Source organism: Notolabrus celidotus, chromosome 10 (assembly GCF_009762535.1).
Source record: "Notolabrus celidotus isolate fNotCel1 chromosome 10, fNotCel1.pri, whole genome shotgun sequence".
Taxonomy (NCBI): Eukaryota; Metazoa; Chordata; class Actinopteri; order Labriformes; family Labridae; genus Notolabrus; species Notolabrus celidotus.
The window spans coordinates 10072492-10098320 of record NC_048281.1 but is presented as its reverse complement, the minus strand read 5'-3'; the positions used below and the strand labels follow the sequence as shown (position 1 = coordinate 10098320).

At 40.6% G+C, this 25829-nt stretch overlaps 1 long non-coding RNA gene across 1 annotated transcript in view; it reads right to left on the bottom strand.

Moving 5' to 3' along the window:
* The window catches only part of LOC117819819, a 99810-nt gene that overhangs the window by 21599 nt on the left and 52382 nt on the right, over positions 1 to 25829 (bottom strand). The gene's annotated exons all lie outside the window — the stretch shown is intronic.

Genomic DNA, 25829 nt, shown 5'->3' with positions numbered 1-25829 from the left:
TTTAAATTACACAAACACACTTCTGTCTTTGTCATACTGCAGTCTGGAGCTGCGCTCGCTCTGTGGTTGGAGGGTTGTGTGAACTGTGTTTGACAGCCGGCCTGACAGAGAGGCAGAGCGATGCTGAACTGGGAGGGTGAGACATACAGAGCACAGATTGAGGGGGAATGCCACATGAGTTAAAGGAAACTTTCACCCCAAAATGTTAGTTATTACCACCAGATATGAAGTCGGACAGCTGTTCCACACCAAGTTTGAGCCAAAGGAGGAGAAAAAGTGTGTTTTTGCTTTTTAAGACACAAAACAACTTGCAGAGTGTTTTATAAAATTCTAATTAAATCACTTTGTTTTCTAAATCTTCTCTCTAACATTATGCAGTAATAAAAACAAAGTATTTTCTCTATGCAGGGGACACTTCAGTGAGTGTTTTGTAAATGATAACAGTTGAGACCAAAAGGCAAACAGTGTAATTTGTTATGCCGTAGTGCCGCCGCAGTGACAATGAGTAACAGATTTGCTGGCTCTTGGTCTGTGCAATTTAAAACATTGAACAATACAAGTGGCTAAAACTATATCTCAGGAGCCTGCAGGCATTATTGAAAGGCTGTCATAAACACATCTGCAAATGTTCTAGCAGGAGGCTTTAATAGAGGACTAGCTGAGGGCAGACTGTAGCTCTTTTATTTTCTTACAGTAATGGAGTCAATTTTATGGCTCAAGACACCCATGTTTGGTTAAGTATAATGTTATCATCTCTATCAGGAAGGGAGCTACTCTGCTATGCTATTCTTGTTGAGTTGAGAATCAACAAAAAAAGCAGAGATTTGGGTACAGATGAAAGAGAATGAAATGTCAGAGGACAAAACGAGGAGACAGACTAGATTAAATGCCAAAAATGAAACAAAAAATTATAAAAACCCAACTGAGGAAACTGCTTTTTCACATCTTTTTATTTTCTTATTCTGCAGACATACACACACTGCACATCTCTTTACTCATTCACCCCCAAAGCTTCGCTACAGTGGCCCTGAAGGTCAACTGAATAAACATTACTAGACTGCAAAAGACAAAATAACAACAACTACACTACTAGTAATAAAAATAACATATTTATTATTATCATTATCATTATTATTATTATTATTATTATTATTATTATTATTATTATTATTATTATTATCACTAGTAGTGTGGTTGTTGTTATTTTGTCTTTTTAAAAATAAAGACAATACTTACGATTATTCCTACTCATCCTACTCCTCCTCCTACTACTACTACTACTACTACTACTACTACTACTACTACTACTACTAATAATAATAATAATAATAATAATAATAATCATATCATAATAATAATGAGAATAAAAATGAGAATAAAAATGAGAATAATTATAATAAACATTTCTGATGCCAAAGATATTTCACAAAACTTAAAAATAATTGATAGTATGCAAAATAATTTCACAAAACTTACAAAGTATTTGACGAAAGTTAAGTCTGCAGAAATTCAGACTAATTGATAGTGTGTAATTTTGCAGGACAAAGGGCACAATCAGAGAGCTCATGCACTTGATTAGGTGACACCAGGACAGAACTAAGAAGAATAACATCTTGTGTTCCAAATGCAATGAATGTCTTTATTTCCTCTTTTTAATGACACATATTTGATTTGTTTTGTACCACAGTTTCTCCACTTAGTTATTTTGATTATTACAGGTTACGTCTTCAGATCTGGGTTGTGATGGATAGAGATGGATCAAAATGCCAACAGCTGCAATAAATGTCTTAGCAGAGTCCCTCCAGAATAAAAGAGTTCCCCTTCTCTTCTGAGGAAACTATCTAAAGTAAAATTCACAGCCAGGCTTAAATCCTTGCCAAAGATACCTCATCATGTTTTAGCTGCAGATTCCTGCCAGAAAAACTACTTTTGAGAATTGCAGATTAAACCTGCACTAAATATTTTCATTATTTTACAAGTGGAGAAAAGTGTGTGAAACAAAAAGAGACTTTCAGGGATGAACCAGCTGAGAATTACAAATCAGCTTTGACATTTTTCTGAGTTTAAAGAGCCTATTAGCCGTACGGGCTCCTATTAACTTCAAGTAAGCCCTAATAAACACAATTCCTCTTCTTCCCAGCAATGTCCAATACACTAATAGAGTTATTGTCTACCTGGTGAACATGGCTGAGTTTTTAGCAGTAGTTTATTTGCTGTAAAAACTGCACTGGATTGAAACAGCCCACTGAAACATCAACAAACAGAATATGATCAACATCAGAACACCTGGGCAAACTGACCACAGTAAGAATAATTCATGTTCTGTTTTTGTAGTCCATTACTATAAATGTAGTCCTAAAACAATATCTGGGCACAAGTTCAGACCAAAGAAGGAATGTGTTTCATTAGGTATTTTTGATATATGCACTGTTATTTCCATGCCTGTCCTACATGCAGTCATCTAACTGTCAGAGACAATTCATGAACGTCAGAATAAAGTCAGCAGAGCTTTACTTGAGTTGTTGTGATATGTCATCTTAATTATTTCATATAAAGTTGCTATTACACTCAGTCTCAGCTGCCTTTAATTATGCTATTTACAGTATTCAAGTTTTGCTTAAAATGATACAGGTTTCATGATATTGTCACAAACTGATGATGCTATCATCTCAACACCAAACAGGAAACTAAAGACTGTAGTAAACATGGATGTGACGGGTTTTAAACTCCAACAATAGCATTCACCATATTGGACAAACTTAACCAAACTAGCTTTTGGTCAATCCAGTCAACGTTAAGCCTCTTTGCAGATAGCTACAACGCACACATCGGTTCACACAGTCAGGCCTTTTATTACGCAAGTTCCTGCAGAACTCCTGGCCTCAATACAATCAAAACAGATGAGTAACTGTACACAACCCCCCCAATCTAATGACATTTTCACCCCATTGAGCTAAGTCCAGACTGTAAACACATTTGTTTTTGTTGGGACCTAATGGGAGTTTCTTGGCTTTTGCAGCCAGCCTCAAGTGGACACTCGAGGAACTGCAGTTTTTGTGCACTTCCACACTGGCTTTATGTTGCTGCATGGTTCTGACTGAAAATGAGCCCTAAGTATGATGCTTGCTTGCTGTAAGGATGCATTGGTAGTATAGAAACAGTTGACTCAGTTGACTGTTTAAAGTTAGATATAGTTTTCTGCTAGCTCTTAATGCTAAAAATAGCCAACGTTATTGCTGAAACCAGTGCAGTACAAGAACAGCTGTAAAAAGCAAAAACTGCTACTGGTTCTATTTGCTTGTATGCTTGCCTCAGGGTGTAGAAATAAAATGGGAAATAAACTGAGTGGGAATCTAATTACACTATTGTGAAAAATAAACTTGCAATATACTCAGTCTGTGGGTTCAAAATTACCCCCCAAAAGTATCTTAAAAGTCCTACTAAACTCTGCTTGTGTGTGAAAGTTCACTGTGCAGTTTGATGTATTGTTTATTTGATCTGTCTTTTTGAGGAATGAATGGCGACTATATGTATCGATTAACCCAGAGTCTTCAAAAACAAGAGCTCACTTTATGTGTTTTTTAAAATGAAGTGTTAACAAATCTACATTATAAAAATCAATAAGATCACCCAGTGTAGTTAGTGAGGGTTTTTATAATGAGCTGCTGAAAAACAGTCACTGGGTGGTTGTGAGGGAAAAACATCAATACATAAAGTTAGCAGACAAAAGCAGTAACTCTCTCAGGACATTTCTCTTGCCAGCGTGTTCTGTACATCTATTATTGGGGAATGAAGGGCCTTGCATAATGATATGTTATTATTCTACTGTAATGCAGGAAATGCCCGGGCTCGCTCCGCTCCGCTGTGGTTTCCTTTATTGAAGAACAAGCCGTGAAAAAAAGATGCTTTAACAGCTTCAGACAGTGATGCAGAACAAGGAAGTGAACTCTGTTGGCGGCCAAATGTTTGATTGAGTAATCAAAGCACCAACTGTTCTTTGTCTTTGACCTACAGGCTGTTCTTTCAGACGAATAAATTATTATTCACTTGGTAACATAAGATATGAAGCCCCAAAACACAGTCTGGGCCTAAGTTTAGGATGATCTAAAGATGGCTGTGGTTTGGGATTAGTGCTTTTGCAAAGCTTATAACATGCTCATGTTTACTGGGAGTATAAAAGAAGTTTATCCTTTTAGGCTATTAACATCGATTGCTACAAAAGAGTCATGAGAAGAGGGGGAAATAAACGGGTGTACAGACGTTTAGTCATACTATTTGGCAAACTCGTATTTTAACATGCATGCTAACTTCTCACCTTTGTTGAGAATGAAAGCGCCACAATCAAGCTACAACCTCCGGTGTTGAAAATTAAGCTAATGCAGGAGTGCAAACAAACTGTAGCTCCCCAAGCATCCACCTGGGGCTGTCTCCAAAAGCAGAGGAAACACCATTGGAGCCCATGTTAAAACATCTAACAGAATTAAACATGCTTTGAATACTGGAAGAAGTTAAATACGAATAAAATACAATAAAATAGAAGAAGAATAAAATATATACAGAAGCGCAGAATATTTTGAGTTAACTATTTACAAAAGCACTTGAAATGAAGGTATTATATACAGGATGTTAAAGTGGCAGGGATATTGCACAGTGTATTGCACGGTTATTGGAAAAGGTGGGTGCACCATAGTTGCTTGCCAGGCGGCCAGTCGATAGTCTCCACACCACCTATTTGCTAGAAGTAAGTTGGTGTCAGCTTTTCCAACACGGTGACCGCCATCTTTGTGCTTCATAACTCCTCTTCAGACCCCAGCAGGTGATGGCACTGAGACCACATCCATGTTTTTTTTTACGGTCTATGGTTACAATAAGGCTTACTGTGGTTGGTGGTCCAAATTGTTAAGATTAGAAGAGCCAGGTTTTTGCCAGTTGGACTTTCAGCTTTGGTAAAAATGAGCAAACACCTGACTGAGATGGTCAAACCGTGTGCAGAAACATTTATATCAGTTGCATTAGACATATTTTTGTTCAACTACATCTGATTTATTATCATGGATTTAGTTTTCTTACATCCTGTTTTTCTTACCACACAGCTCAAATGTAAATGTTTAAACCTTGAGTTAGCCAAGTTTAAAAACACCATTATTATGTTCAGATTTTGGAGCAGACGATAGTATTTTGCTGAAGGCTCTCTTGAGGGCAGTCTACTGGGTCTGCTCTATTTACAGACAAGAAAACAAACAACTAGACAAAAGGAGAGAAAATAATCCTATCATTCTGGTGTTGCAAGCAAAAAGGAATCTATTTTACTGTTGGTCGACCAGTGTAAACATCTACAATGGGCCTATTTTTGTGACTCTGTTATTGTGGCCAGTTGACATAAAAAAGAATATCTGATTATTTTACAAGGTTGTCGCAAGTCTGAAGTCTACCGAGGTCTGGCTCAGAGGCAACTTTTTCATTTCTTTGATTTGTTCAGTCACAAACATTTCCTATAAACCATGACTCCAAAATACTGACTTTCTCCCAGATAAACAGCTCAAGGACACTTTTTCTCTGCCTCAAACATCACCAGTGTGATGTTTTGGATCTGATAAAGCATGCCAAAAAATGGTGATGCAAAAATGTACCCTGTGGTTTTCTTTGAGTTACCAGCTGCACATCTGTTCATGTGTGGACTGTATCAGGATTATCAACTTAGAGAAGAAATCACAAAGCAGTAAACTTGACCACAAAATAGTTTTGTTTGCCAATGTTCAACCAAAACTATTCCTTGCAAATTCTAGTGCAATAATATTTTGAAGAAAGTCAAATCAATTCTAAGAGGAGAGTGAAAATAACATCATCCTGGGGTACAATGATGTGAGGAAGTCACTTTAAAAACATGAAATCTCAGCCACTGTGGGGCAAGCCGGAGAGTGAGCTGGATGGACAACACTCAGGTGGAGGTGGTGATGGACTGAAATAAATATATGTGCACTCAAAAGTCTCTTCATGATTTTTTTATTCAAATAATACGATACACTCACGCTCAATGCTAATTATGACACCTCAATAAATCATGCTTAAGAACTATCAACCTCTATTAACATCTCCCAACTTTTATAGTGCGACACCTTCGTATGTAATGAGGAGACAAGTGCAACCTTTAAATAATTGCACTCGAGCTGCAGCTCCGGCCTGCCGACTCTGCTTTGTGCATGCAGCACATGTGTTGTTTTGAGCATATCGTGTCCCATCTGGGCCTGAAGATGCTGAAATCTCAGTGTCTTATCAAATTAATCCAAACTACAGCTGAATGAGTTCTTGGAAAGTGTCAGACAGCCTCAAGACAACATGTGACACAGAAGCAATTTATTACAAGTCGAAAAATTGCAATTCTTTCTGGTCATATTAACAAAATTAATTTTGAATTATTCACAAGATCCTGAAACAATTTAGTCCCTGTCTTGTTTCCTGAACTGGTTTTATAATCTAAGAAGTTCACCTCCAAGGTGTGTTTCTGCAAAACAAGCAGTATTTTTCTAGTCTGTCTTCATGTTGTTATTATTTTATTATCATTCTAATTTTTTTTGTTGTCTGTTGTATTGTTTGTCATTTTTTGCACCACTTCCTTGACCTTTGTACTACTTGGCACCTGCTGTGCGAGAACCACCGTCTTGTTCAGCAGTATACAAGCATAGACTAGCTCAACAGCAGCAATATGGCTCCAACTGCCAATTGGCCTCAAAACAGCAATTCAGAAACAGATCGGCGACGTCACCAATACTACGTCCATTATTTATACAGTCTGTTTGAGGCCAATCGTCCGCTGCAGCCATTTTGAAAATGTTGAACCCAACATAACAGCTGTCTAGCCAGTGTGACGTAAAGAGGCGGGCTTTGAGCCTCCTAGCCAACAGCTACAGTGTTCCTGCCTGTCAGTCAAGTCAGCTGTGCCTCTCATAATGGAAGACTCGTTATATTAATATCTTCGAAATTGCCATGTTCTGAAAAAATTCACCCCCTGTACAGTGTGTGCCGATCGAGAAATGAAGTATCCAGACTACACTGTTTTTTTGTACCAGGCTGTAAATATGTTTATTTCTACTGTAAAGATCGTCTTTTTTGAATTGGTGTGTATGTGGTTTCTGGTACTTCAAGAGCCAGCCTCAAGCGGATCCTCGATTAACTGCAGTTTTTAGCACTTCCGCATTGGCCTCATATTTTTAGACCGGAGGTTGCCGCTTGTATACAAGCTATCCAGATGAATGACTGAGTTTGAGTTGAGTTGATTTTATGACACTGTTGATGAAAGATGTGGCTTAAAGTACAATACTTTACATGTCAAGCCAAGTTATGTTAGTGGCTGGCATCCAATGAAAAATTAAGTTACTTTCTGAAGTTTAAGGTGATTTTTTTAGACTGAACTCAGCATTGACTTGTGAGGTTATAACATCACCTCTGGTCTACCGTAGTTGCAGCCAATAGGATGTGATTGTACACATACTCAGGTTAAACAGTGGATGATTAATCTCATGGGTTATGATTAAACATCACATCTAGTGTGATACATGTAGAGTCCTGTTCATACACAGCCTAGTTTTTAAAAGTAAAGGCTGATCTATACTTCTGCGTTGAATCAACGGCGTACCCTACGCCGGGGGTCCGTGTAGCTCCCGTACCTACGCTGAGGCCTACGCACGTAGCTGACGTGCACCTCCTCCAAAATGTAACTCCCCGTAGAGCCAACGCGGACCGCAAGCCTTGTGATTGGTCCACTCGGCGGCTTTGTCTTTCCCGCATTTACAGCACTTCCGGGATTCCGGACATCTGTCGCACATCGGCCGTGTATTTCATCTCCTCCTCTCTATTCTTCATGTAATCAGTCTGTATGATAAACAGCAACATGTATCAGCTGTAGATTAACATAAAACGCTCTGAATCACTGTGGAAAAGTAAACAGAGATCGTAGCGGGACCGGAAGCAGGCGGCCGGCTATCAGAGAGACCGCACTGCCCTCAAGCGTTTCAGAATAGAATTGCTGCGCGACACGAACACATCGACGCACAAGTATGTGGGTCTCATGTCCGCGTCAGCCCCTGCTGCGTAGAGGAGACGCAGAAGTATAAATCAGCCTTAACTGGGAGAATGCAGGGATCACAAAAAAGGAACTTTTTAATCTCTCCTAATGTTTTCTTCTTTTCACAGCAGCAGCAGATAAATAGTCAAGGTGACTAGCAGCAGGTAAAACAACATGTCTTCTCCAAGCAATTAGACAACAGAGCTGTTCTTTAAAGGAGCTTTCTTCTGTGTCACTTTCACTCAGCTGGACCGTTGAAAACAAAATACTGAAAGCTCAACTGAACCTAAAAACATCTTTATTTACGCCAGAATAAAAAGTAATAGTTTCATTTGTCACAATCTAAACATGATTAATCACAATTAATTTACTAGACTTTAAAGAAGACATGATGAATAACAGGGGTCCTGGTGAGTGAAATGCATTAGTAGATGCATTAATTATTGCATTGTTCCTGCATTAATCAGGCATGAGAACGGTTAAACCCTGTTCATTCCTGATTATTCATGAAGCATGTTATGAAGTAATTCACTTTTCATGCATGAGTAAATTCATAGAGTGCTCCTGTTGTATAGTGCTGTCATGTAACTCTCATCAGACACAATGTCCATATGTCGTTTGAGTTTAATATAAATAGAGATTGCAAAAAAACATGTATAACTCTCCACACGCACTGACTGACCGTCCCAGAGCTGTCCCATAGTGCCAACACTCGCAGATCTTACCTCAGGTGGGAGAGAGGCAGGAGTAGCTCACGGTCAAAGAACTCAGTGTTCAAACTTAACAGAGTTCATTGAGTTGATGTACATGCAAACACACTAACATGCTTCTATCCATCTGGGTAACTGATGCAGTTTCCCACCTGAGCTTGAGCACATATGCACGCAGGTAATTAATTAGCAGAGCTCTGGTTTAGTGATAAGAAGGAACAGGTGCACTGTAATGTCTCTAGTTGGGCATCCTGGGCTCAGCAGGTTCTCACCCCCAGGTCCTTCTCTTTCTTTCCGTCAAATCAATTAATTTCAATATGTTTTAGTGGTGTTCAATTTGTTTAAAAAGTATTTACAAGATTTAAAGATGAGATTTAAAGTCATATTGCACAGCTCAGCCTGAAGAAGAAGTCATATTATGTCCGCTTGTTCAAGGTCTGGTTGAGTATACTGGCAAAATTCCACCAGATCTGTTTCCAGTCTGTCTCTGATACGTCACAGCACCGGATCTGATTGGTTTCTATTCTAGTCAATGTGTTAACTTCCACTGGACCCGCTCCGTTGCGTTCCGGCTGCAAGACTTCTATTTTTGTTGCAGGGGATGTCTTTCAACAGCAAAATGATGCCAAGAACAACCTGATCCCATATGTCAACTCAAAGCAAACTGCAGAAAGGAGTCCGCACATTTTACCTCTGCCTGTTGACATTGTGGCAAAAATATTAGATGAGGAAAATGGTAGAATTATAACGTTTATAGACACATGCATGCTGTCAATGCATAGCAAAGTCCAACTCTTCCAACTGCAGGGCCAAGGACGTGTGCTGTGTGAGTGTGAGTGCACCCTTATTGTTTTCCTCTGTAATACACATGACAGCTGCAGGTCCAGTTTGCACCAGAACTATATATGTGGAGATTTAACACTGCGCCTCAGAGCAGCTCAACATCACATTGTTTCTCTATCATAGCCTTTGTGACATATGCAGTCCAGTGATGATTTTTCTGCCAATAGAAAAAGTGAAAGCAGTCAGCACAAATGGGGCCAAACATCCATCATACTTGCCTGTCACTGCTCCCAGAGCTGTTCCACACAAATCCAGCGAGCTCAGTGAGTCCGTGCCTACATTGTTACCATGGTAACCAATGGAAAGTGATGACCACGCGCTCTGAGCTGCAAATGAAAATGTGACGATGAGGAATCTGGTCGTTTATGAATCATAGAGGAGAACCCCAGCTGATCAGATCAGCGCAAAAAGAGATTGATATGTCCGTATTTCAAATTCATCATATGTATTTTGTATAAAAGATGATGTTATTAAAAGCATCGTGATTTTTTGTCTCAGTTCTTAAGACAATCCTTCCATATTGCCTCTGGTAGCATGAATACGCATGTTTCCACCTTTGCCCTAAGACCCCTCGGAGCAGCACATAACATCCCCCTCACTGTGTTTCATTACGAGTGACAGATTTATAACCCATGGCTGTAACTTACACCAAACTTCAACTCTGCCTCAGTTTGGAGCATAATAAAAGTTACAGCATCAGTTCAGCTTTCTATTCAAAGTTCCTCTTCAAAAGGCTTCCCTGCCGTCCTGCAGACTTTCCAAACCTTTGCTGCACTTGAAGTTCCTGAAGCTGCTCATTTAAGACATCCATCATGCGTGCCCGGCTCTTGGAAGTGCTTCTTTGAGGCATTCAGGGTCTGCTGCTTACAGGGTACGTTACAATTAGAGGTCCTTACACATTGATGGCAGACTTTTCAGACTGCTTTTTACTATTTTGATTGAAGTCAAATTTTTTTCTTATGAGCTGAAAAATAATGCTTCATAAATGCATCTTTTGAACACAAAGGGCTTTAATGTAGAAAAATGTGCAAAAGTTTAGATTCAGATTTCTCCTAAAATCAAGTCTTAAACTATCAAATCAAACTAAAACACGCACTGCTATTGTTTTGTTTATCGGTTGCTTAATCCTTTCATAACTTAAGAAAGTATCAGTCAGACAATTACCTGCTTGTCTAAGTCAGCCTTCAGTGTCTCCTCACAGGTGCTCTATTACTAAAATCCTTCTCATCACAGTTAAAAGCCTGTTTGAATTCAGACTGCCTAACAAAACGCTCAGCTTCAGTACTGACTGGCTCTTGGCACTCTGTGGGAAAAGGCATTATCAGTGATTAAAAGGGTAATTAGATAAATATTGGATATTAAGCCACTCAGCACAGCCGATGGGCTGCAAGGCACTGCTGCAGCTGTTTACGGAGAGAAGAGGAGAGAAACACCGACACCATGTGTTCAGAGAAACTGTTTTATTTGTTTGAAATGCTTTCTGATGTTTAAGTTTACACTTACTGTAAAAATACATTCTTAACTTACAAAATTGAATAATAAGCAACCTTTAAAATAAAGAATTATGTTTAAAAACGATTGGAGCAATCTCCCTTAAACTCTAAAGGTTAAAATGGATGGAAGTGATTATTTTGGCAGCGCATCTCTCAAGTAATTTTCCAGCTGTAGTTAAAATGCATTTTATTGTTCATGCAAAAACAACCACATTACTTTATGGACTGTGGTATGTTAGCATTACGGCCAAATTCCACCAGATCCGTGTCCAGCCCGTCTCCGATCCGTCAAGGCACCAGATCAGATAAGTTTCGCAACGGATCAGATACGCAAGACTTCTATTTTTGCCGGAAAACCTCGGTCACATGACTCCAGCTGTCCGGCAGTCCTGCTCTGTGCTGCGATTCGAAAACGCAACTGGTGGGTGTTGACGGATGAGAGAGCACGGAGCCAGACCGCAGCGGATCGGAGACAGACTGGACACGGATCTGGTGGAAGCACCGTGTCAAGGTTTAGAGGCACCATATGAAACAAGTTATAAACAATAAAGAAGAGAAAAGACGATCACGCAGGCACTCAAGTTGTGCAAGCTCCCAGTTATTAATATGTAGAGAACATCAGTTTTAGCAGGTATCAGGGGCTAAAGGTAAGGAGATGTAGATGATGGATGTTCAGATCAATCCTGTGCATATATAATGGTGTTTGTGATGCACTGCTCAGAATAATTTCAGCTGCTTTACATTGAAGATAAGACTTGAAAGTTGCATTCATTACCTGTGTGAATGTTTGATTAATCTACTGACAGGAACTGATGTCCTGGTAAAATCTGGTCTCAACATCAATGTTCAATCACCAGGATGTGGAATAAATCTCCCTTTACAACAACATTTAAACGTCTTTCCAAAGACGTTAATCCAAGTTGTGTTAATATACGATCATTCAAAACTTCAGTGCCAACAACAATCATGGCCAAAAGCCTCAAAACGCACTGCCAGTGTCTTTGAATCAGATCCACTTTTACAAAACCAATGTGCCAAGAGCAGGCCCACCTGGCTTCTGAAGGGCACGAGAGAGAACGCCAAACACACAAATGTTAGTCTTGAAGCTGGAGCATTAACTACTTAAAACCTTTTCAGAGTGTTACTCAGACTATTCAAGCTTTGTCGATTAGAGGCTGTGTTTTACTTAATTGCGAAAAATCTGTTAAATGGTGCTTTTGTGTTACAGGTGCCTCAAAAGATTCATTAGAGAAAGGACAAAGTTAAAAGCCATCTTGATGTCCTCTATTTGAAAGAAAAAGAAAGGCCAGAACTCTACATGGAGTTGGATAATCAGGACAAGTTTGTGACCAAATCCCTCCTTACATAAGTTTGGAGAGTCCCAATCTTTTTTATCCTTCTCAAGATTATCTTCCCAGATTTACATCAAGAGTGATTTCATTTCCCCTGATCTGCTCGGGCCACTCTTATTTGAAATCGTTCATACCAAAAATGTTCAGTATTTACTGTCAGACATCCTGTCGTGTGGAGGGAACCACAAGGACAGCCGAGCAAGAACTCTGTGCGGGATTGTCTTGTGATATGAAGCGATGACCAAGGGGAAAGCAAGCTGACTGAAGAAGGAAGCAAGCCAAAGAAGCCAAGGTGACAACAGTGATCACCGCCATGTTTGTTTACTCTGAGGCCACGCTTGACGGAAAGACATGTTGCAACAGTTGAAGTTTTGTGAGTCTGGACTCGCTGGCTTGTTGGTGTGTGGTATCTCCTTTCTCTGTCCCTCTATAAAAATCTCCTGACTCAGGAGGGTTTCAGGCTGAATGAAGGGCGTTGTGTTAACTTTTTGCTATAATTATCCCAGAGTGGCATCAGAGAGGACCGTTGCATGCAAGACAGGGTCACAGGTTGGGGGCGGCATCTGGAGGAGTGGCTGTGAACAGTCCATTAATGCGGAGGCAGGTTGCGGCTGCCAGAAACACTCGCACATAACTCACAGATGAAAGCCAAGCCTGTAATGACAAACAAATTATGCAACGCTACACGGAGATGGAACTTGCAGATGTGTTCACTGTCCGCTTCCAGACGTAAAAGCCGCTGTGGCGTCCAGATTGAATTACATTAGCGCTTTGCAAGGCAGTGCTAGAGTTCCCTTTTCATTGGGACAGGCCGGAGCTGTCTGACAAAAGATCCACTTTATGAGCTCTGTGCTTTACGTGGGGAGCAGATGCTAGGCAAGGTGAATTTTACACACCTCAGTGACTCCTTAAGCCCTCCATCAGAGAGCAACCTGCTCGGATTTCCACCATTCTTCTCCAGCCCGCACGGCAGCCTTTCATAATAAAGCTCACGGTGTGAAAACAGGTGCTTGAGTCATTCACACAACAGTCCAGTCAGGTCAAAAGTTTATGTCTGACTATCTCAGTGCTCAGAGGTTAACTGGCTTGTTATAGATTTTCTGTAAAGTCAATTTACATCATGCAGAACTTTCTCTTACTTACAACGTCTGGCTTCAACTTCACTGATCCATTTTTAAGCTTCACTTTGCAATATTTATATACAAACTATACATCAAACAAGAACCTAAACTTCAGAAGAGGTAGACCTGGAATTAATAAATGCACAGTAAAATGTATCACAGAGCATCCTCTCAGCTCTATAAAGCTTTGTGTCAGCATTGGGTGTTGTCTGGCACGAAGCTCTGCTTTTATCAACCAGCTGCAGCCTCATGGCTTCTTCTCAGAGGCACCAGTTTCCATCATCTAAAAATGCATGATGTGACTTTGAATCATTTAGTTTTCATGATTATTTTAACTTCTTTGTATTTCACTCAAAACGTTTCACTGTCTGAACCAGGACTGACTGAGGGTCCTTTTGAATGTGCATAGATGTTGAGATTTAAATTATCAATGAAGTTGCTACACTGTGCATTGTGCGTAAATGTGCATGGCACGTCTCTTATTGGGGAGACACACTCATCAATTGTGCTGTGGTTGTATCCTTGCATGTGTCTCATAATGCAGTAAATGCTCAAGTCAGAGTCCTTGACTCGAGTTCTGTTAAACTGCATGGACATATATTTCATTACAAAGGCTCTATTAAACCTGCAGACTACAAACATTTTATTCTAACGCGGTCAGTCATGACGGTTGTTGCTCTTAAACAACACAACTGCATCCGCTGGATTTGTCAATGGACGACTACAGACAATTACATTCCTCATAACACTCTTATTGGCAGCTGTGTGTTTTATTTGTTCTGCTGCTCCAAGTGGTCAACAAAATCAATAAATGAGGCACACAGGGGAAATTCTATCTGTCTGAGCCCCACGTTCAGTATGAGAAATATCTGCAAAAGCTGCAGATGTTCAGTGTTGTCTGGGCTGCAGCTGCAATATATGTGTTGTTCTGGGATGCTCTTCGCTTGTACTGCAAACGAGGAATGAAATTATGCTGCTGACAGAATAAATAGGATCTCAATTTGGGGTAATAGACTTTTACATTGTTTCTGGTTGGCTGGCTCGAACACATACTGCAGGATACCCAGAGTATACAGCTAAATAATGCAAATTACATGCACTCTCTGTTGTAGTCCTTAGTACAGAATGTTAGATACATTATTGTTATGATTTTATTATTATACTTTACCAGGTCATCTGTACTCCATGTATATTTTATCATATTTCAGCTCCAGTAAAAACTTTAAGGCACTTTGGGACAGGAGATGTTTCTGAGTCAGACCGAAGCCTTCTTATTTGGCACCCCCCACCAGACCCAGTCATCTCCAATCACCACCATATCTTTTACAGGCCAAAACATTCCCCGCTCATCCATAGCCACAAATCTGGGTGTCAAACGTGACCCTCACCTCACCTTTGAGGCCCACACCAAAAATATCTGTAAAACCTCCTTCTACCACTTCAGAAACATCTTCAAACTCCGTCCCTCACTCTGTCTCCCTGACGCAGAAAAATTGGTCCATGCCTTTGTCTCCTCCAGGCTAGATCACTGTAATGCACTACTCGTCGGGAAGCCTGGCAAAAGCCTTCAAAGGCTACAGTTCATACAGAACTGTGCAGCCAGGATCCTGATGAGAGTGTGCAAACATGAACACATCATACCCATCCTGCAATCACTCCACTGGCTCCCGGTTTCACACAGGATTGACTTCAATATCTCTCTGTTGACACATCAGTGCATCCATGGAAACGTCACCACCTACCTGAAATAACTGTTAAACCCACAGACCACCACAAGAACCCTCCGCTCCACCACAACCAACCGCCTCCACTGCCCTCGAACTAGACTCCGCACTATCTATGGGAGACCGGGCCTTTTCCTTTGCTGCCCAGCGACTGTGGAAGGCCCTCCCAACCACCTGAGAGCACCCCAAACCCTAGACTCCTTCAAAAAAGGAACTGAAAACCTTTCTGTTCCAGAGGCATTGATCTAGTTTTTATTTCCCTAGTTTTTATTTCCCTAGTTTTTATTTCCCTAGTTTTTATTATGTAGTTTTTATCTGACCTTCCCTGCTGCTTTTATTTCTTTTATTTACCTACACTGTTTTGAACAAGTGTCTTCGTTTTACTCTCTGTTTTTAACCCTGTTTTTACTCTTGCTGTCTTATTAATATGTCATGTTGCACTTTGACATTTTTTTTGGAATGTAAAGTGCATAATAAATAAAATGTATTATGATTAGGATTATTATGATTATTATGATTATTATTATTACTCTCATTATTTTGTTACCGTCACAGTCGTTGAGGTTACATTCAGTAAAAGAGAGCAGTGGCTCTCTCAGACACTGAGTCCTGACAGGGTGCAAGTAGCCCTCTGAAAGAAGGGCACTTTTGAAGTGACAATGTGACACTTACAGGTTACATATCAAAAAGTGTAAAAAGTGAAGCAGCATGCCTTGGCCTGCCAAAACGACAAGAGACCTCTAGAGAATTAATGAGGTCAGCCTTACTGATCGGTTAACAATATTATATCACAGTTGGAGCTTGCATGTTGTCTGCCCGGGGGAGAGGAACACATGACGTTTCCCTCATTAGCATGTGCTGGTAGTGACGTCTCTAACCCTTGCCATGTCTGCAGAGAGCTGCTGGAGATGATTCGGCTGCCTGAGTTGGTGCTGAATTCATCTTTAGAAGAACAGATACTTGCTCCTTGAATCTGACATCATATATCCATTACTGTTTTTATCTTGTATTTTCTTTTAGCTGTGGGTTTAATTGCAGAACATCTGGAAAGAGTGCGAAAGGTGCGATCAAGGCTGAGTCACTTGTGTCTCTGAGTCGTCGAAGCTTATGTCTGTGAAATGAAGGGTAGTGTTTGTTAAAGTGAGTAATTTTCTCTGCTGATCTGCATTGGTCCAAGTGAGTATTAGCAGAACGACTTGCTAAAGTTTCTGATAGAAATGTCACCAGCAAAATCATTGTGTGGGATAAATGCTGCAAAAACGACAGACTAGTAATGGCAACAGGAACATACCAACTGTGAGGAGTGATAAGTTGATCCTCCTCTACTTTTCCTTTCTTTCCTCTTTGTTTTGGCTGGTTCTTATGAGGGAAATAAGGAATGAGTTCAGTCGTGTCTGGTTTGTACGATAGCTTCAACGCACCTTTTTCCTGAGGTGTGTCTCAAGAAGGTTTGCTTTTAAATGACGTCACAAGATTGAGGTGATGAGCTGCGGCTGTGATGTGATAAGGACGCCGACTGGGAAAACTATGATGAGACTCAAGAAACAGTACTGTATACTCATGAACTTTGGAGAACCAGTCCGTATCTTTTAAACTTAACCCAACCAAATAATAAAACAAGAAACTTGAACTCATAAACAAAGCTTTGGCTTGCCACTCACCGCCACGCCATCCAGAACAACCCTGACGATCAGCGTGCAGGTGAGCTTACCCACTCTCCTATTTCCCTGTTTCAATTCATGAGCATCAGTCCCTTCCTTTCAATCTTCTTATGGTTCACTCTTCATGTTACGGCTAGCTATTATGTTAATTCACACCTCTGCTCAGGACAGTCCATAACACAAAAAACAGTCTTATCCTGACAGATTTATTTCCTTGGATGACAACAAAAATGTATTTCCAGTTCTTTTGAAAACTTTAAAAGTACAGTCTTCTTTTTCATGCTTTCCTAATGACAATCTATTTTTACAACAGCCTGCCTATGGCTGTTATCAAGGTGAGAGAAGGTACATCAGAGTATAGTCAACCAAGTGTTTTTTTTAAAACTACGATAGGAGATATGTCCACATAGGAGAAATATCCACATAGGACAGGAAGTTGCCCAAATTGGTCCCATTGCCCATTGGCCAAGTGAAGCAAGAGGAACCGGCAGGACTGTCCTCTGCTGTCTTATTTGATTGAAAACATAAGAACATTTTATTTTACTCCATCAGCCAGATGTGTCCAATTAATCAAATGTTCCCAAAGGTTAATTGATGGTTTGATGTCGTGATTATCACTTCAGCATGACTTTTAAGGGATTATGTACAACTTTTACGAGGTCAATTATTAATTTAATCGCATAATGTATGATAGAAGATGTAATTGTATATTTATAGAAAGAGTAATTTGGGTAGAGAGTAAAAAAGTGATACACAGCTACTTCACAGTGGCATTGGTTTTCCCTTGGGTGACATATGCCTACAGATTGCATACTAACTCATTCCAGCTCCTGAGTAAAGCTGGGTGTTTTTGTAGCATTGATTATCTCATTGAAGCACAGATCATCCTCCTGCTCCTCCACACTTTTTGTGCCTCTGCCTGGCCTCTGCTTATCTGACAGGCCCCAGCATCATAAAGCTGATTGGAGAGGCAGACCTGCGCTCCTCAGCACCGGAGATGTCCCCTTTAGTGGCCGTAAACGACAGACTGACTGACAGCCCGGGATTTAACCCTAATTACACCTGGCTAACCAGAGCCAAAACATGGCATTTATAAGGAGAGACATCCAGCCGGCAGAGCAGGCCCGTTCCATACAATCACCGGAAGGTCTCTTCCATTTCTCCTTCATTTTATTTCCTGTCTCAGGGGTCTGACAACAATATTGGGAAAAACAACAGCCGTATGCCTCCCATCGAAATTCAATAAACAGGTTTATGGGGGCAGAACAAGCAGAAAAGCCTGCAGAGTGTGTGACAGCTCATGGAGCAGATATTCAGCTGAGCCGGGTGTAAGGGCTGATGACCACATCCAAATCCCTCCCTCCAGTTATCATATATAGATGTACACTGACATCAATAGAGCCTAATCTATCATAGGCCTCTGCTCACACAGGAGCCGGGCTGCTGCAGGGATAATAGTGATACTGAATCTCAGCTGTAATTACGGGCCTCTTTCCCTGTCGCTTCTCTTTCCCCTCCAAAACCAAGTTTAGACTCTGTGGGTCTGCAGGCTGATATAAACCTGATTCCCCTGCCTGGAGGTTAAATCTGGCCTAGATGGTGCTAATGCTCTGGGTTTTGGGTCGGATATGTTGACATGTGAGAGGGGTTTAGAACCAAGACTTTTCACACCTGGGGTGATTACATATCAGGGTCTCCTTCCCTGTGAGGAAATCTGGTAGTTTCTCCTGATATGTGAGACACAATTGGAATAATGAATCAGTGAGAATTTTAAAACTCCATCACCCTCCCTTTGTCTTTTTCCTCCATGCTATCACTCTCTGTCCTTTCTTTCTTTTTTCCACCTCACACCTCTTCTCCTCCCTCCTGGTCCCTGCTCTCTTCTTCCCTCCCTCTCTCTCATCTGTGGCAATCCCTGTGGGGGAATCTTTGCCTGGCAGGGCACGGCTGCTTTATTGAACAGCGTCTCCTCATCTTTCTTTTTATCGAGCGGTACAGCCATCAGCGAGCCTGCCAGCCTCTTCCTATTGCACCCTATTTGTCTTCATGTTCAGGCAGCTCTTCTCTGCTGGATTCTAAACGCAGGTCGGACAACCCGCCGCGTGCTGTACACACTGGCAAATACACTCTTTTAATGCCACGCGAAGAGTAAGACGTATCAGTGCAGACACACACAGACTGAACTATTGTATGATGTTAAAGTCACTGGAAACCCAAATGTACTTCAGGGTAACCTGGAAGTATTAAGAAATCAATGCAACCTAACTCAAAATAAAACAATAACACATAAACTACCCAATCCAGTCACAGAATAAGTCACATGATGTATTTCAGGTTGTGAGTGTTGCAGCTGCAGGTGAAACTCGATGACTGTGGATGTTGAATGTCGATTTTGGTTGTTATTTTTGGGCTATAGGAGTTTATTGTAGGCTGATTCTCTGACACTGGGTGTTGACTGTCAGTGGGGGACTTTGGTTTTGAAGCAATGTAGCACTAGCTTACACAACAGAGCCGTGTGTACATTAGCAATAAAACAAAGCTTTTCTCTAATTTCTCTATCGGCACACAGTGTACGAGGAGTTAATGTTTGTATAACGTAGCAGTTCAGAAGATATTACGATTATGAGTTTTGCCCATTTAAGGACATGTCTGATTTGATTGACAGGCAGGCGTCTGTAGCTGTTAGTGAAAACGCTTAAGACCCTGCCTTTCGACCTCACACTAGCTGGGAAGAGGTTTGGTTGTGTTCAGCATTTTCAATATGGCCCCTGCTGACGATTGTCTTCAAAACATTGCTTTAGGAACAGATGGGTGACGTCACGGATACTACGTCCAATTTGTATACAGTCTATGAATAAGACTTTCTTTATACTCCCTCCTCTAATTCTAACTCTGACCCACACTGGACTACATGTGCATGGTTCAAGGCTACACATGCTGATTGTGCAGTTGTTGCACAAGAAGCCGGGCAGACGTCAATAAAAAATGGACCGGCCACATAAACGCAGTCTTGAGGATTGGTCTCACACAGTACTATTTTATGTTTGGCTTTTTCAAAGTAGGTTTTCTGATGGTTACTAATGTTTATTCTCTAAACTTGACGCCTGACGCACACCACAAGATCTTTCAGATCTTAAGAGATGTTAAAAATGCTAGAGACCCCTACACTTCAAGACAAATAATGACAGATTGTTCTTATAGCTTGTGTAGTGCTGTGATATGACCACAACACAGCACACCACACCAATGAGCATGCACCACATTTGTTTGAAAGTGACAACACATACTGTATATCCCATTTCAGCGCAGATCCATTGATATGCTTGTGATCTCCTGGTGAGCAGAACTGCATAGATGTACTATTAATGCATGTTTCTGCTGATGCAGCACATGACTTTAGAGTATACTTAACAAAATGATGCCATTTTCAGCTACATGCATGAAGAAAAAAAAGCCCTTGATATAAGCTCATGTGTTACTGACCCAGTATGCATGTCACACTGCTGCTGAATTACACAGACTCCAACGGAGAGACTCGTGTTAAATCCCCTGAAAAGTTATGAATGACGCTCTAACGGCAAAGTAAATCGTCCGAGGAGGAAAATCAATTTAGAAAATTGCTTGAATTCTTGCAGGCCTGTTTCATTGTCATTAAGAGATCACACAGAAGGGAGGGGATGAGATGAATGTCTCCTTGTGCTTAGGGGGCAAGTGCAGAGCTTATACAACGGCCTCAGAGAGCTTATTAATTTTGCCTCCGTTCAGCCAGACTCTTTTTTAGCCTTCTGAGAGCAATGACCGACAGTTAGTGAGGGTATGTGACTCATCGATCAGAAACTCAAAATCTAATCAAATTCTCGTTTTAATTTTAGTGTGCTGGGGACTTTATCTATTTTTCTCTGATCTGGGATGTTTACACAGAGTAAAACTGTCTTTGTATTTGCTGTAATGTTTGAAATCATCTCTGAGAAACATTTTTTGACATATGGCTCTGATTCTGACAAAGTGAGCAGATGTTGCCATTACGGTCCACCAAGATGTGCACGTTCCACATACCTCACTCTCCTTCCACGTCTTTGTCTCCTTCAGGCTTTTGTTGCCCAACAACGGCTTAAATTAGATCAATGTCCAGTGTTTTTGCTCTGATGATTAGCTCATAAGCTACTGCAGGCGCCCATGATCACTGAGGCATGAGCGGAACTAGATACAGCAGAGAGAGACTGACTAGTTGTCATGCACGAGTCTTTCAATAGCCATCTGTTCCTGCATGTAGAATCACACTGTGAGAGAGCCTACAACATATCCCAGGGGCACTACGCGTCCCACCACCACACGATCAGAACGTGTGTAAGTACTTATTTAGGCCATGTAAGACTGAAGTCTCTCCGCACAGCCTCACTGATGTTTTTAGAAAAAAGACAATTCTGTAGTAGAACTGACTTGATATTTTTAGATGGAAGTATTCTGCATGAATAAGAATCAGTTCCCTTTTTCTGCACACAGGCAAGGATTCTGACAGCAGTTTCCAGCAGCTGTCATACATATATTTCTAAGGACAAATGCACTGGAAGAGATGAGTTATACATTAAGCATATGGCACTTTCACTTCGATTACAGTCAATCGACTCCATCTGCAAGTGTCTAACTTACAGTGATGATCAGTTTGGCCACTGACGATTGTTACTGGTGCTATTATTTAGAGGCTGAAAGTGACTGTCCACCTAACATTACCATTTCTGCAGAATGGAAGAAATGCTGACTTTGAAAAGTGTGAACATTTGTTTCTGGTTGTGTCTCATAAAAAAAAAACATTTTAATAAAATAAATAACAGTTTTAACTGTTGTCAATTGTTCACCATAATGCTGTAGGAAACTAACCCCCAATTTATACAGGATGTGCAGCGTTGCAGATACGTTCCCATTCTACTCAATGCTCATGTTCACACAGGGAGTGCCCCGGCGCGTCTCAGCTTCATCTCGGGAGCGTGCCCCTGCTCCTCCAGAGATTCGCTTCAAGTCTATTTTCGTCGGAGCCCGCGCCCAGCACGAGTCAACGTTCACAGAAAAGAACGACCTGCACAGGAAGTTAGGCACAAGGATCGCTTGCAACATCTGTCAATTTCAAAATAAGACATCATATAAGGACTCACGACCGTTTTAAGATTGTATCATTTAGAAATACTCATCGATTATGGATGTAAGCTACAAACAGCCACATATGTGATCCATGTCGAAAACAACAGGACTTTAAGATGTGTGTGTGTGATAGCTGTGTCAGAAGGTAACAGGACAAAGAAATAGAGCAGAATTATTCATATTAAACTCATCTAAACCTGCAAAAACGAAAATTTATAGTGATGGTAGAAGCAAAAACTACTAATCAAATGAGCAGGATTTCAACCACAGACAGGCTCTGTAACCTGTTGTCTTGTCTATGCTGGACCCAGCTGATCCTGGCTACTCTGAGCAGGGTGAACGCCGTTGGACGGAGCCATAACGCTGCGCAGCCATAACGCTGCGCAATGCATCCTCTTTAAATTGGGAGTTAGAATACCAATCTGAGTATGTTGCTAATCGGGCACATTCAGTGGAGCTACTTTGAACAGGGTTCGTTCCCTGCAAGGATTTTTTGGAGCCATTGAAGCCTGTTTTGAAGCTGCTCAATAGCAGCTCAAAAGCTGCAGATAACCAAATAATTAATTATTGTTAACTTCTTTATTCTACTTCCAAAATGTAATGATTTTTTCCCCCAGTAAATGTTGTATTCATTTAACCTTTCAGCACACTCCCTTCATACTCAAACTATCTCTTTGTATCCTCTCTTTTATTAAAAATATTGTTTCCTCTCTGTTCAAACACAAAGTCAAACATTGTAATTATTAGTTGTTTAGAGACTTAACAGATAAACATAGTGCTCTGGTTTCCAAGTACCAGGATAATCTTTTAATAAGCTCCACTGTGTTAAAGCCTGTAGTGCAAAGCAGATTTATTAAACTTTAAACTCAATGAGACAAGATGCCACACACTTCTGCTCTTAATAGTAACAAGATGTAGTTTTCACACCTTTCCAAACATTGAGGTAACATTGACGTTTTAACCGCACTGACAGGAGAGCAATGATAGTGGGAGAAGGAGAGCCAGCAGAGGTGTTAAGACAAAGTCAGGAGTTCACGGTCTCTCGGGATGACGTGTTGTTGTAGCCAGGGGTGTTCTCCATCAGTGTGAACAAACCTCCCGATACAGAGGAAGATGGCTGAAGGGTGTTGAGTTCATACATGTTAATAAGAACACAGAGACTTCACACTCCTGCTGTAGGCTGTGGTGAATATTGATCTGTGTGCATATGGAGGTGAGTGTTTGTGGGTGTAAAGCATCTAAAAGTGTGTGAGCTCTGTGCTTACTTTTGTATTTTCTGTAGGTTCATGCCGACTTTTTCTTACTCTGGCTGACAAATGTCTTCAAAGTGATGATTCAAATTTAATTTAGGGCAGTTTTTAGACATTTGGCTTTTTGCTTGAACAGAGGGGGAAACTAAATATAGCAAAAGAGAGGATATGAAAATGAAAGTTAGATTTAAAAAGTAGCTGAAATGTAAAATAAATACAACATTCAGTCAAAAAAACATCATTAAATGTGAGAACAAGCAGAAAGCAGTTAATGATTAATTATTTGGTTATCTTTTCTTTCCTTTCATTTAAGAATGTTTTTCCCTGCTGACACCTCATCATGAGCAGCTGTTTCATAGACAAAACAGCTGATTGCACCATTTTAAAGTGTTCAAGCTCAAACTTCAGAAAATCGTGAGAGGTGATTTCTCAGAATTCTTTCAGGCTTTCAGTCGATTTAACTTTCCAGCTTTGGGCCTCAGCAAACTTCAAACTCTTGTCAGTGTGTCTAACGGCAGCTGAAAACCTCTCCCCTGACACCTTCACCGCATTGGATTTTTTGGGGTGTTGACAATTTCTGTAACCTCTCAAAAGTGACAACATGAAAATCCCACCGTCTTAACACGGCGTCTGGTCAGCTGTGTGGAGGTGAGAATGGGAATGCGGCATCAACCTTGTCTGACAGCAGCTTTTAGAGATCACAAAAATATAACACAAGGATTCGTGTACTTCATCACAGCCTCTGTGTGTCAGTCAGCAGGAATGTAAAACTAATGCATTTTGACTGGATATGAAAGTTGTGTCACCTGTTACAAAAACCTTTGAATGTTCAAGGGACAAAGTTTAAGAGCCAGGAATTATGGCGTGGTTAAAGTAAAGGCTTGCACAAGAAAACAGAGTTTGAGTCCTTTGGGAGAAAAAAGTCGAAGTACTTTCTCAACAGATATTAGATTCAAACTGCAACCTGTGGTGTTGAAAATGAAACCAATGCACTTGTGCAAAAAAATACAGTACCTCAAGTGTCCACTTGAGGCTGACTCCAAAAGAAAAAGGAAACCCTGTTAAGTCCACATTAAAGTGCCAACATTTACAGCAGGGTTTAACATGTTTACAGCATTGGCCGCTATAACTCAACTCTTTATTTGTCACAACTCTGAGTCCTCTGTTTGATTTTACTGAAGCTAAAAGTTGTGCATAATGAGGGCTGTTAATAACGCGGCTAGGCTTCCAGTCCACCTCTTCACCCATCTCTAGCTTAGCCTGAAGTAATTTAGTGTCAGCTTCTCAAATATGGGGACCACAACCTTAGGGCTTGATAAACACTTCTTCAGAATCAAGTGTATGATGTATGACCTTCTTGATTAACTACATTTAAAGTGAGACCATTTTTTTTCAATCCCTAAATTTTTCTCACTTATGTTTTTCTTTTACTTCTGGTTTGTAGTGACACGGTCGGAAGTCAAGGAGCTTTCTGGCAGAAAGCCTCGAAGGCTGCAGTCACATAATTGATGCCACCACCTGAATGCAGTTGTGCTGTTTATATTCTTCCACTTGGTGTACCTGAGTTTGTAGTTTGTGCTGTCTGCCATGAAAACAGGATAAACTGATGTTCTTGTACATGATAATCCAAAATGTAGCTACTACTTGATGAACAGCTGATGGACTAGTTTGACAAATCTGACTTTAAAAGAAGAGAATGAGCATATTTGTGCTGTTTCCCCACATGTATCTCTCACTCCAAATTGTTGATGGAATAATAGTTGTAACAGGATCCAAGCCAGAAGCTTTTGATGCTACAAAAAGGATCTAGGGATTAATATTGTGTGTGTTTGAACACAAATGTCTTCGAATACTGGACGTTAAAAGAACTGGATGTCTTCTTTCAGTTTATTAGTTTATTTCATGCTTCAACAACCGTTTAAGGTTCTTTAAACTTCACCAATTCCACCTTAAGTTCAAGGAGCTGAGCAGACTAATGTAGATAATTCAAAAACAATGCTTCGATTTTCAAAAGATTTAACTTAAACGTTATGATCTACAGTTAGGATCTGCACAGATTTACAGACATCCCTGGCTCCCACACAATTTCATGGTTTAAGATATCCCTTTTCTTTTCTTGAAATGCCATCACAGAGTTGGCAAATTTGAATTTGAATGATAATAAAATCATAGCCAGCATCAAAACTTAGCGTATAAACAAGGTTATAAAGTTCCTGTTCCTCAAAGAGATAAAAACAATCTGTCTATTGTCATGGCACACTGTCTCCCTATCGGCTGATCGCCATGGCTGTCAGGCTAGGGGGTGGGCTTACCTAGTCAGCACGGCTGAAAATTAGGAGAAAGAGTTGATTAAGGGACTCAGAACAGGTGTGAGACACCAAGAGAGCAGCAGCCAATCTAATGAGAGTCACGGGAGAATTGAAGAGTCGCCGAAGACCCCCTTTCGTTGTGTTTGTTTGAGTTTTTGTCGCTTCTTC